The following is an 11,877-nucleotide window of genomic DNA, read 5'->3' on the forward strand; positions in this document are numbered from 1 at the left end:
TTACAGAGTATCGTATGAAAGTTCACATCTTCGGCAATAGTCCTTCTCCTGCAGTCGCCATCTATGGATAGAGACGCGCAGCTCAGAAAGTAGAAGAAAAGTATGGAGCGGATGTCAGACTCTTTGTAGAGAAGGACTTCTATGTGGATGACTGTCTGAAAACAATGCCCTCAGATGAGACTGCAATCAGTCTCCTTAAAAGAACCCAGGAGATGTTCTCTCTGTCTAACCTGAGGCTACACAAGATCGCTTCTAACAGCCAGGAATTGATGGAAGCCTTTCCTTCTCAGGACCATTCTGAAGACTTGAAGGACTTTGATCTAGGCTTTGACTCGCCTCCGATGCAACGAAGCCTTGGCCTACTCTGGGACATAAAAGCTGATACTTTATCTTTCCAGGTTAATACAGAAGAAAAACCCTTTACTCGCAGAGGAGTACTGTCAGCCATAAGCAGTTTATATGACCCACTAGGATTTGCAGCTCCTATACTCATCGAAGGTAAAGCTATGTTAAGAGACTTCACCAGAGAAGGGTCGAACTGGGATACTCCTCTTCCCATGAAGGAAAGAACCACGTGGATGGCCTGGAAGAATTCCCTTACAGCCTTATCGGATCTTCACATAGCTCGTCCATATGTTTCTGTACCAACTACCAAGGTTGAGACTCAAACACTTTGTGTTTTCTGCGATGCTTCAATCAAAGCAATTGCAGCTGTAGCTTACTTGAAGACATTAGATACCAGCGGACATTGCCATGTAGGGTTCGTCATGAGTAAAGCGAAACTAACGCCACTCCAGGAACACACAATACCACGCCTGGAACTATGTGCCGCTGTGTTAGCGGTGGAGTTGGCCGAACTCATCGCTGTAGAAATGGACCTAGAGATTAAAGACTCTGAGTTCTATACAGATAGCAAGATAGTACTGGGATATATCTGTAATGAAGCTAGACGCTTCTATGTCTACGTCAACAACAGAGTTCTAAGGATCAGAAGATTTACCTCTCCCGAACAATGGAAATATGTACCTACACATCTCAACCCTGCGGACCAAGCAACTAGATCCGTCGCTGCTGAAAATATCTGTAGAGGCTGGCATCATTGTAAACGTGTCTACTCAGCTCTCGATCTAGAGCGGTCAAAAAATGTAATCATCCAAGCTGTACAGCGTGACACCTATGCAACGGAAATCGACTGTGTAGTCAGCCAAAGCCCTGTGCCCAAAGGTAGTGTTTTAAGGAAACTTGACCCAGTGATCGACGAAGATGGGCTCTTAAGAGTAGGTGGACGCCTTATGGAAGCCAATGTAGACCTAACAGAGAAACATCCTGTGATAGTTCCTGGACAGCATCATATAGCCACTCTGCTCGTGCAACATCACCATGAACAGACAAAGCATCAAGGTCGTCTGTTCACTGAAGGAGCTCTAAGAGCGGCTGGACTGTGGATAGTTGGAGCTAAAAGATGTGTATGCAGATTCATATTTAAATGTGTTACCTGTCGGAAACTTTGTGGTATGTCACAGTCCCGTATGACCGACTAAGTACGGATCCACCCTTCACTAATGTTGGCCTAGATGTTTTTGGTCCTTGGCCTGTTGTTGTCTGGCAAACCAGGGGAGGCCGTGCGCACGGGAAACGTTGGGCGATTTTGTTCACCTGTCTGTCCATCAGAGCTGTCCATATTGAAGTAATTGAATCTATGGATACTTCCTGTTTCATTAATGCTTTCCGACGTTTCATTGCCATTAGAGGACCTGTCAAACACATTCGTTCTGACCGAGGCACAAACTTTGTCGGAGCAGCGAGAGAACTACAACTCTCTTCCAACTTAGATGTTAACAACATAGAAAGATACTTCAGTGAACGAGGATGTACTTGGACCTTCAACCCACCACACTCTTCACACATGGGAGGTGCTTGTGAGAGGATGATAGGCATCGCACAGAGAATCCTTGACTCAATCTTCTTACAAGAAGGATCTTCAAAGTTGACTCATGAAAGCCTGACTACCTTCATGGCGGAAGTATCGGCTATTATAAATGCCAGATCGCTAACTCCGATTTCTAGCGATCCTGATGACCCAACAGTTCTCACACCCGCCACTCTGCTTACACAAAAGACTGAACAAATTTTTGCTCCACCCGGAGAATTTAATTCCAAAGATCTTTACAGGAATCGATGGAGACAAGTACAGAGTCTCTCAAACTCATTCTGAGATAAGTGGAAAAAGCAATATATTCCCACTCTGCAACCGAGGAGAAAGTGGCAAACCAACAAGCCTAACCTCCAGGTCGGCGATGTAGTCCTAATGAAAGAATGCCAGTCACGAAGAAACGAGTGGCTGTTAAGTCTTGTGACTAAGACAATCCCAAGTAAGGACGGACTTATACGCAAAGTAGAATTGAAAATACGGAGACCAAATTGTTCCTCAGACCAGTAGGAGAACTCGTTCTACTGTCTACACCCAACGAATACAATAGTGACGTCCCTAGATGTAGATCCAGTTGTTTGTGTGTTTTTCAGTTGACATTGCATTTTTTACCTGTGTTGTAATTCATGTGCATTACATTGTGTGGTAACAGAACCATCTACCGATGAGTTTATGTATTTCATTCAGCCTGTTTTTCTCTATGCATTATGGGAGTCCCACAGTATTGTGGGTAGTTCCTGGTTCTTGCTAGTCTTGTGCTGGTACAGCAAGCAGCCACCATCTTATGTCTCAGGAGCCAAACATTCTCACTGGTTTTCCTGCCCCATCATCTGTTATTTAGCCTGTTTTCAAGCATAGTCGGTAAGAGCACTATCTTGTGACATTTACCATAGTTTATATATGTTACTTGTTTCATAGCTCATTACTATCATCATATTATCCCATGTACTGCATGTATAGCAGATTATTATGTGTCTTATGCCATGTACCATGGATATTTATGTTCTAAATGCTACTGTTTTATTCTGTAGTTTCACCTTTCCTGTCAGTCTACGAGCAATAAAGAGAACCTTAAAGTGGAACAGTCTATTTTTCTCTCAGAGGACAAAAGGTTTAGCTACATGTCAGATTACACACCGTGCTAACGTGTATGAGGACAGTATAACATTAGCTCTCAGGACTTCATCCCAGTGCATTAATACAAACTTCCCTCCATCTGCATCCCGACCCTCTCACTTCACCAAGCCCTCTAATGCCGCATGAAGCCGAGGGGGACACAGTGACCCACTGCCGACACACCCAGTGTTATCTACATCATCCTACACCTACTGAAGTGACATAAATAAGGAAACCATTCTACTTTACAGTTACTGTAAACAGTTAAACACATGGATTGATCATCTTCCTGTGGACCATGGAGACCTACAGTGTCCATCTGTCTGACTATTCATCGATACAAAAACCAGGACATTACAGAACCATGAATATATACACTGGGATTGCTATGAAAGTTCTTCACCAAAGCTTCTAGCTGATCCCCCAATGGACAGACTTGTGCAGCGCTTCCTGCAGAAGTATATGTTTTATCATCTCTTCATAGTCACTGGTCGCCATACATGTCTGCCAGCCGGCGGAAGCGTGGACCCCACTCCTGCAGGTAGTCATAATCCTGGTTACTGTCTTCACTAGATAAGATGGAACTTAGGGTCCCAGCAACTGACTCCTCTCCTTCATAATCGTAAATCAATGCAGTGTCATATGGGGGGGACACTGGGGTCTGAGTCTGCCTGCAACCCATCATGGATGAAGTCTGCAATGTCAGAAGGTCACTCAGTGGGCCTCTGGGGATAGTGAGGAAGGGTCTGACTGTAAGGAGCATCTCTCCGGACTGGAGGCTTGAAACGAGGTGACGGTGGCACTGCCATGGCTGGGTTCCTGAGGTGATTTATATCATAGGCATCCTGGTCCTCTTCTCCTCCTCCTTGCTCGTTGTAGTTGAATATATTGTACAGTACATCGTCCTCAGAGTGTGACAGTAACCCCTTCTGTGCTGTGTTACTAGCCGTACAGCGAAACAGGAGAAGCAGCAGCGCAAGAACCAATAACAAGGCCACACTGCTTAGAATAATGATGTGCACTTAGGCTGATACCCGCTCCGGAACTGAAGAGAGCAGCTGCACTGCCACGACAGATGCCAACCACATCCCAACGACATACAGACACATTCAGCATGTGCAGCTGTGCCAAGGGTGGGTCTCCAGAGTCTGATACCAGCAAGGGCAGAGTGTACACTCCCTCTTCCACCTCAGTGAGCAGTTCCAGCATGGCGTGGGTACCATTAACTTCACTGATGCTCCAGGGTCAGGGCTATTGAGGATTGATCCAGCTGGAAGTGGAATGGGTGTGACTTGGGTGGCATGTCTTCATCTGTGGCGCTCAGCAGTATCCCGTGACCATGATGTGGACTACTGCACAGTTCCACAGAATGCTGCCATAGCACTGGAGCGTGGTCATTAAGTTCTATCACCTCCACAGATAGCGTCCCTGTGGAGCTTAGCGGAGGCACAGCATTGTCAGCAGCAGTGATCAGCGCTGTGTACCACCCTCCCTTGAGAAATGGTGACTTCCTTTCCATGCGGTTCCTATCTAGTCCCTATTTGTCCAGTCTGAGCATCCACAAGCAGCCAGTTTGCAGGGTCAGAAATCAAAGAATATAAGAACTCCTGGGACAGACCGATATCCGGGTCCTTTGCAGTGAAGACACCAATCACACTTCCTGGGCTAATCCTGTCCTTCACTCTCACCATCATGGGGTTTTCTGAAAAAACTGGGGGTTCATTCACATTCTTCACAATGACCTTAATCCGGGCTTGAGAGTGGGATGTGTGAGGGACTGAGGGCAAAAGTGGAGCTTCATCCTCCGCAAACACAGTCAGGTTGTGAATGGCATTTGCTTCATAATCTAAAGGCTTGACAAGGGCCAGAATACCCTCATTGATCTGTGGATCAAGGCGAATAGAGAATGCACCTTGGGAGCCTCCACTGATGATAGCATATTTGACCATCCAGTTTGGGGAGCCTCGGAGATCTCTGTCACACTCACTCTGCCGACATCCAACCCGCTGCTCTGCTCCGGGACCTCCGTGACGAACTCTTCCTGAGTGAACAGAGGTGCCCTATGGAAATGACAGTGCTGGCGGTACTGGATAACCCCTCTCCCATCATATCGGCCACCTGTACAGTTAGGTTGTACAATCCCATCACCTCTGTGTCCAGCCCCACTTGGACGGTCCTGATTTCTCCAGCATCCTGGTGAACACTGAACATCTCTGGACCGTCCTGCAGGATGATGGAATATTTCAGGTGGGCGTTGTCTGTGTTGGCATCATCTGCATCGGTGGTGATCACCCTCATTACCAGGGTTCCAGGAATTGCTTTCTCCAGGACATATCCTCGGAACAGCGACTGTGAGAACACTGGACAGTTGTCATTTTGATCCTGAACGACAATCTCTAAATCAGTGGGGTCTTTGAGGGGAGCTCCATCACTGTCCAGTGCAAAGGCACAAAGCTTGAAGCGATCAATCTTTTGCAACATTGCATTCATATACACAATTCCGGTTGTCTTATTAATAGCGAAGAATCCTTCGGGCTCCTCATCAACTCCTGGCCCCTTGATGCTGTAGATAACGCTGCTTTGGTATTGCTTATCTGACTTAATTGAAATGTAGTGCGCTAGGTCTGTTGCCACTGCAATGTATTATACAATACTGTGTCCCAGCTGCTGCAGAACCTCACACTTCACCTGTCGCAGAACCTTATAATAAAAACCTCAGTTTACAAATGTCTGAAGAATGACCAATTTCTAATCGTAATGTTCCTTTGGGTTCCAGAGAACGTCACATAGCAGAGTTCACGCAGGGAATGGCGGTCAGCATTTGTTGCCTCTTTACATTATGGAACTGTACCACAATTACAAGCTGCTATCTGACTATCTTGGAATTCTATTGTCTACCCCAAAGAAAGATCTAGGGAAAGTGGAACATACAATGAAAAAAAAGGAATACAATTGTAATTCCTCCAGGCCCCAAATGCGAAAGGGTCTAATATCTCCTGAAAAGGCATCTGCAAAGGAGAGAGGAGAAAATGGAGTCAAGCCTGACATATTTGAAAAAAAAAAAAAAACATTGAAATATTTACCCCTGTGCCACTATATAAAAACCAGAATCCTGTAAAAAAAAAACACATGCGTGAAAGATTCACCACTGAAGGAAACCAAATTATGTTTCCTTCCAAGTCTGAAACATAGAAAATAATATACTATGTCAGCTGACCCCCCAAAAAAATTGCAGGTGAGCTGAGGATATTTTATGCACTGATCCCCAAACTCTTAAGCCTCCAAAGTCAGAAGAAGATGATGGGGGGGAATGGCAATTAGTGTTTCACTTGGTGGATGATGGGGATGAGACACAGTTGTCAATAAGTATGGTCTTGTTAGATCAACACAAGTCAGGAGGATGACCAGAGTGAGGAAGTGGATTTGGAGATGGGGGACGATGACATCACTGACCCAACCTGGGAAGGTGGAAAGCCATGCGAGGACAGCAGGACAGAGGAGGAGGGATCCACAGCACCGCAACAGGCTCTAAGAGGCTGTGTGGTGGCAAAAGGGAGAAGGCGGGCCACAATAAACAGGCTCGCAACTGTTCCCCCTTGTGCAAATCTCCCTTGACAAGGGGTAGATGTTCCGCAGTCTGGGGCTTTATTGATAAAGGTGAGGACGAAAAAAGAATTGGAATTTGCTAACTGTAAATGTGCTATACCTAAATAAGAACTAAACATTTCAGAAATAACAATAACCATAACATATTTTACATACTATTAATAAACTAACTAAAAAACATAACAATAAACACTCAAACACAGGAACATAATGGGGGAAGACTGTACACTGGAGGCTAAATAAGTAGGGGTGGGAACAGTAGCAACCTTAACCCCACCAGCATGATCTGCCACATGGCATCACAGCACCCTAATCGGTGGGCCAAACCCCTGGGTCCACAATCAGTGTCTGTGGATCACACCACTGCCTCCTCTTCCTCCCCTGTGTTACGTGCTGGCCAATCCTCTGTCCTAGACGCAGGCCTGGATGACTCCCGCCCTGCAGCTGGGCCTTCGCAAGCACCATCTGCTAGCACACCCCTTTCTGTGTCCAAGCACAGCGTACAGATGTCCCCAGGCCTTTGATCGTAAGCGCCAATACCCCGCCACCCACCCACAGGCTATACCACTAAATGCACACCTTTCAAAATTTGTAGGCATGGAAATGTTAATATCTAGGCCTGTGGACACTGAGGCTTTACTCAGCCTCATGGCGGCGGACGTCCTTCATTACTCAGTCCCCAGCCGCCGCTATTTTTCATGGTGTGCCGTCCCCGCATTGCATCATCAATTGTGTGTCTGTCCAGTAACATCACCCGTGCCCTGACCAACGCAGTTATTGTGAAGGTCCACTTAACGATGGACACATGGACAAGTGCTTTTGGCAAGGGACGCTACATTTCCGTTACGGCACACTGGGTGAACCTTGTGTAGGCCGTTAGTGAGTCAGACCCTGGGATGGCATAGGTGCCACCGACGCCAAGGATTGAAAGGGCACTACTTCCATCAGGATTTATGCCACCACCTACATTAGTGGCAGCAACCCCCCCTTCTTCTCCTCTGCCTCCACCTCCTCCTCCACTGCAAACTCTGAATTCTCATGGGGAAGCGGCAACAGGCCTCGCTGAAATTATTTGCTTGGGTGACAAAAAGCACACCGCCGCAGAGCTGGGGCAGGGTATAAGAGACAAGGTTGGCTGTGTCTGATAATGGCCATAAGTTGTTGGCAGCTTTGTACCTCGGCAAGCTCACACACATGGCAATCATACAGCATATATGTACCATGCACAACAAACATACCAAACGTATACACTAATATAACTAAAAACCTAGCAAACAAGAGTGGAGTTAAACCAATGGCATGAACTTTTTAAGAACTCATAAATAACCAAATAACCATAACATATTTTATTTTACAGCCTAGTCTGAAAATCAAACTCAAACAATAACAATAAAAACATGAAACCCTGGAACATAACAGGCCCAGCCCTCAGCGAATCAGGGCCATCACAGGGGCAGAAAACAACCTCTGCCCAGTCAGGAATGTAAAATTGTGCAAATGCTGATATGGCCATGTGGATCCCAACTTAATGTCCGGGATCCGGCCATACTATAATTTTCTCCCAACCTCCCAAATTTTGCCTGAGCTACTGGTGAAGGTGCGCTGTGTGTGTGCCCATTTCCAAAAGTCATCTACAGCTGCCGTTGGTTTGGCAATGCGGCTGTAGCGCTTGCATTTGCCAGCTATCAAACTATTGTGCGACGTGAGCACATGCTGGAACTCTACGTTCTACATGTGGTCCAGGCTTTGTGAGCAGCAGGCAGTAGTGGAATACCAGCTGAAACATGCTCTTGTATGACTGACCTCTGTGAGGTTTTACGCAACTTTTGAGGGATAAACACCGATGGTGAGTGGCGATGCCGCCATTATCAGCCAAACCATACCACTTCTGTGTCTAGTGAAACGCTGGCTGCTAACGATGAAGGCGGACGCCTCACATGTGGAGGAGGTGGAAATAGGGGGAAGACATTACACAGGGTGATAGCCAGAACACCATCAGTTCAGCTTCTCTGTGTGTATTGGATGATGAGGAGGAGCAAGAGACAGTTGCCTACGCTACAGAGGGTAGTAGCAATAGCAGGTTTATTCCATCTGTTCTGCATAGATGGGCAGGAGAGGAGGAATAGGATAAGGAGAATGAGAGTTATCCTCCTGATGACGACAGCAAAGTCTTGCTTGTTGGGAATCTGGCACACATGGCTGACTTTATGTTAGGCTGCCTTTCCCGCGACCCGTGCATTACACGCAAGTTAGACAACACGGATTACTGGTTGTTCACCCTTATCACCCCCCCCCCCCTACAAAGGGAACTTCTCATCTCTCATTCCTGTGGTGGAGAGGACAAGCAAAAGGATGCAATAACAGAATGTCCTTGTTTAAAAATTGCTTAGAAAATTTCCATATGACAACAGTGGAGGCAGAGAGTGGAGGTAAACCAATGGCAGGGCCTGTTAATTAACACATAAATAACCAAATAACCATAACATATTTTACAACCATAAACCATAATAACAATTATAATACCAACTGTAATACAAACAAAAAACTATAATAATAACAGAACAGAATGTCATTGCAGAAATATTTACAGCTGACATCGCTGGTGGCAGAGTATGTAGTCCCTTGGCCAACCCAGGAGGGAAGATGAGGGGGACACACCGCAGTTCCAACAGAATACAAAAATGAAGACAGTCGGCAATCCTCTAGCAGAGTCGTGGTGCTCGCGTCCAGGGTAGGAGAACCCACTTACGATATAGAACAAAAGACCGGCACTTCATTTCTTGTCAAATCTTTGCTTTATTGAAGCATGGAGGAAAAACAGCGCAGATGCGACACGTGTTTTGGCTCAAATGCGAGCCTTTGTCAAGCATAATAAATTACTGCATGAAACACATTTAAATAGTCCGCCCATATCGGCGTCAAACGTGATGACGTCACATCACCATGGAAACAAAAATACACAAAACATGAAGTGCAACAATTATAAACATTGTTGCAACATGGTCCCAATGCTGTTGAACATATAATTCAATTGAATCTTATAGCTTTAATTAGAGTGGGTTTTACAGAAAAAAAAGAAGTTAGCAAATAGCATGAGATGCAAGAACACAGGAGATACAATTGTTAAAATAATTATCCTGAGAAATAAATCTCCTACAGGTTACATATAACTGAAGGATATCAAATCTTGTTGTTTTTTTCATTATTTTCATTTTCTCTGTGACTAGACAAATACAAAATATGTATTAAAATACAATGACAACTATTGTCTATTGCAAGAATAAAGAAAAAAAATATTTTTTTATATAGCTTACAGAAATGCATTTAAGGCTACTTTCACACTAGCGTTCTGCTGTCCGCTCGTGAGCTCCGTTTGAAGGGGCTCACGAGCGGAGCAGAACGCTTCCGTCCAGCCCTGATGCAGTCTGAATGGATGCGGATCCGCTCAGACTGCATCAGTTTGGCGGCGTTCAGCCTCCGCTCCGCTCGCCTCCGCACGGCCAGGCGGACAGCTGAACGCTGCTTGCAGCGTTCGGGTGTCCGCCTGGCCGTGCGGAGGCGTGCGGATCCGTCCAGACTTACAATGTAAGTCAATGGGAACGGATCCGCTTGAAGATGACACCATATGGCTCAATCTTCAAGCGGATCCGTCCCCCATTGACTTTACATTGAAAGTCTGAACGGATCCGCTCAGGCTACTTTCGCACTTAGAAATTTTTCTAAGTTATTAATGCACACGGATCCGTACTGAACGGAGCCTCCGTCTGCATTAATATGATCGGATCCGTTCAGAACGGATCCGATCAAGCGCTAGTGTGAAAGTAGCCTAATTCATTCATATTCCCGATTTAAACCTTTTGGTTCAATGGTCTGCAGGGTATGGATCCAAAAACTTTCACGTTTTTTGAGTAATAGCAACCTGTTGCCCCCTCTGCGTGGTGGCAGTACCTGCTCGATGATCTGGAATCTCAGTTGTGAAACATTGTGAGAACATCTGTCAAAATGAAAAGGAATAGGCAACAGCAGATTTTTCTTACGTATGGTGGCTTTATGATTACTGAACCTATCCTTCATTCTGACAGATGTCTCACCAATGTACAACAAGCCGCAAGGGCACTTTAACAGATATACAACATAGTTGCTATCACAGGTAAAAAAAACTTTTACAGGAAATTTTTTACCAATGTGTGGATGGAAAAAGGATTCACCCTTGATTACCGCAGAACAGTGAACACACTGCAAACAGGGAAAAGTGCCCTTTTTTGGTGTGGAAAGAAAAAGTTGACGAGATCATAGGTATATCATGAAATTCGACAACATCTGGATAAGCTGTAAGCATAATCCCCAATGTTTATTGACCACATGGCGGAATTTATTAATCCATGGGTGATATTTGACAATAAACGGTAACCGTTTATTATCACTATGGGGCTTAGATATCTCCATTTTGCTGCTACATTTCTTCATCTCAGAATCCAATAAAGGTCTTGGATATCCCCTCAAAGAGAATTTTTTGGCCATCTCATTAAATCTGACCTCCCTCGTTGATTCGTCTGACACAATTCTCCTGATACGCTTAAACTGTGAAGAGGGTAAAGACCTCTTCACAGAAGGTGAGTGGTTACTGGAGTAATGTAACAAACTGTTCTTGTCTGTTTTTTTGATGTACAAATCAGTCTGTGTACAGTTATCATGACCTTTTATTACCAAAGTATCCAAAAAATGTATCTTGTGTGGGTCATGCTGAACTGTAAAACATAACTCGGGCCATATATTGTTTAAATACTGGGTGAACTGCTCAAGGGACTCGCTGCCGCCCCGCCATACGCAAAAAATGTCGTCTATAAAACGACGCTAAACAATACACGATTGTATGTATAATGGATTTTTATATATAAAATTTTCCTCAAACCAGGGCATGTAACTATTTGCGTATGGCGGTGCCGCATGCGAGCCCATCGCGGTACCCCGTTTCTGTTGAAAGAAGGTATCCTGGAACAAGAAATCATTTTCCTGTAAAATTAATTCAAGCAGTTGTAGAAAAAAAATGTTTTTCTTGAATAGTGTAATTTGATGATTCCAGGATCCATTCCACAGCAGTAAGACCTTTTGTATGCTCAATAGATGTGTACAGGCTACATACATCATATGTTACAAACAAATCTCCTACCTCAAGATGTAAATCTTTAATATCAGACAAGAATTGGTTAGTGTCTAATACAAAT

At 44.9% G+C, this 11,877-nt stretch overlaps 1 pseudogene; it reads right to left on the bottom strand.

The window, feature by feature from the left end:
• Positions 1–3,325: 3,325 nt before the first annotated feature.
• LOC120985607 lies at positions 3,326–10,726 on the bottom strand (annotated as a pseudogene).
• Positions 10,727–11,877: the final 1,151 nt, after the last annotated feature.

The sequence above is a fragment of the Bufo bufo genome, chromosome 1 (genome assembly GCF_905171765.1).
Source record: "Bufo bufo chromosome 1, aBufBuf1.1, whole genome shotgun sequence".
NCBI lineage: Eukaryota > Metazoa > Chordata > Amphibia > Anura > Bufonidae > Bufo > Bufo bufo.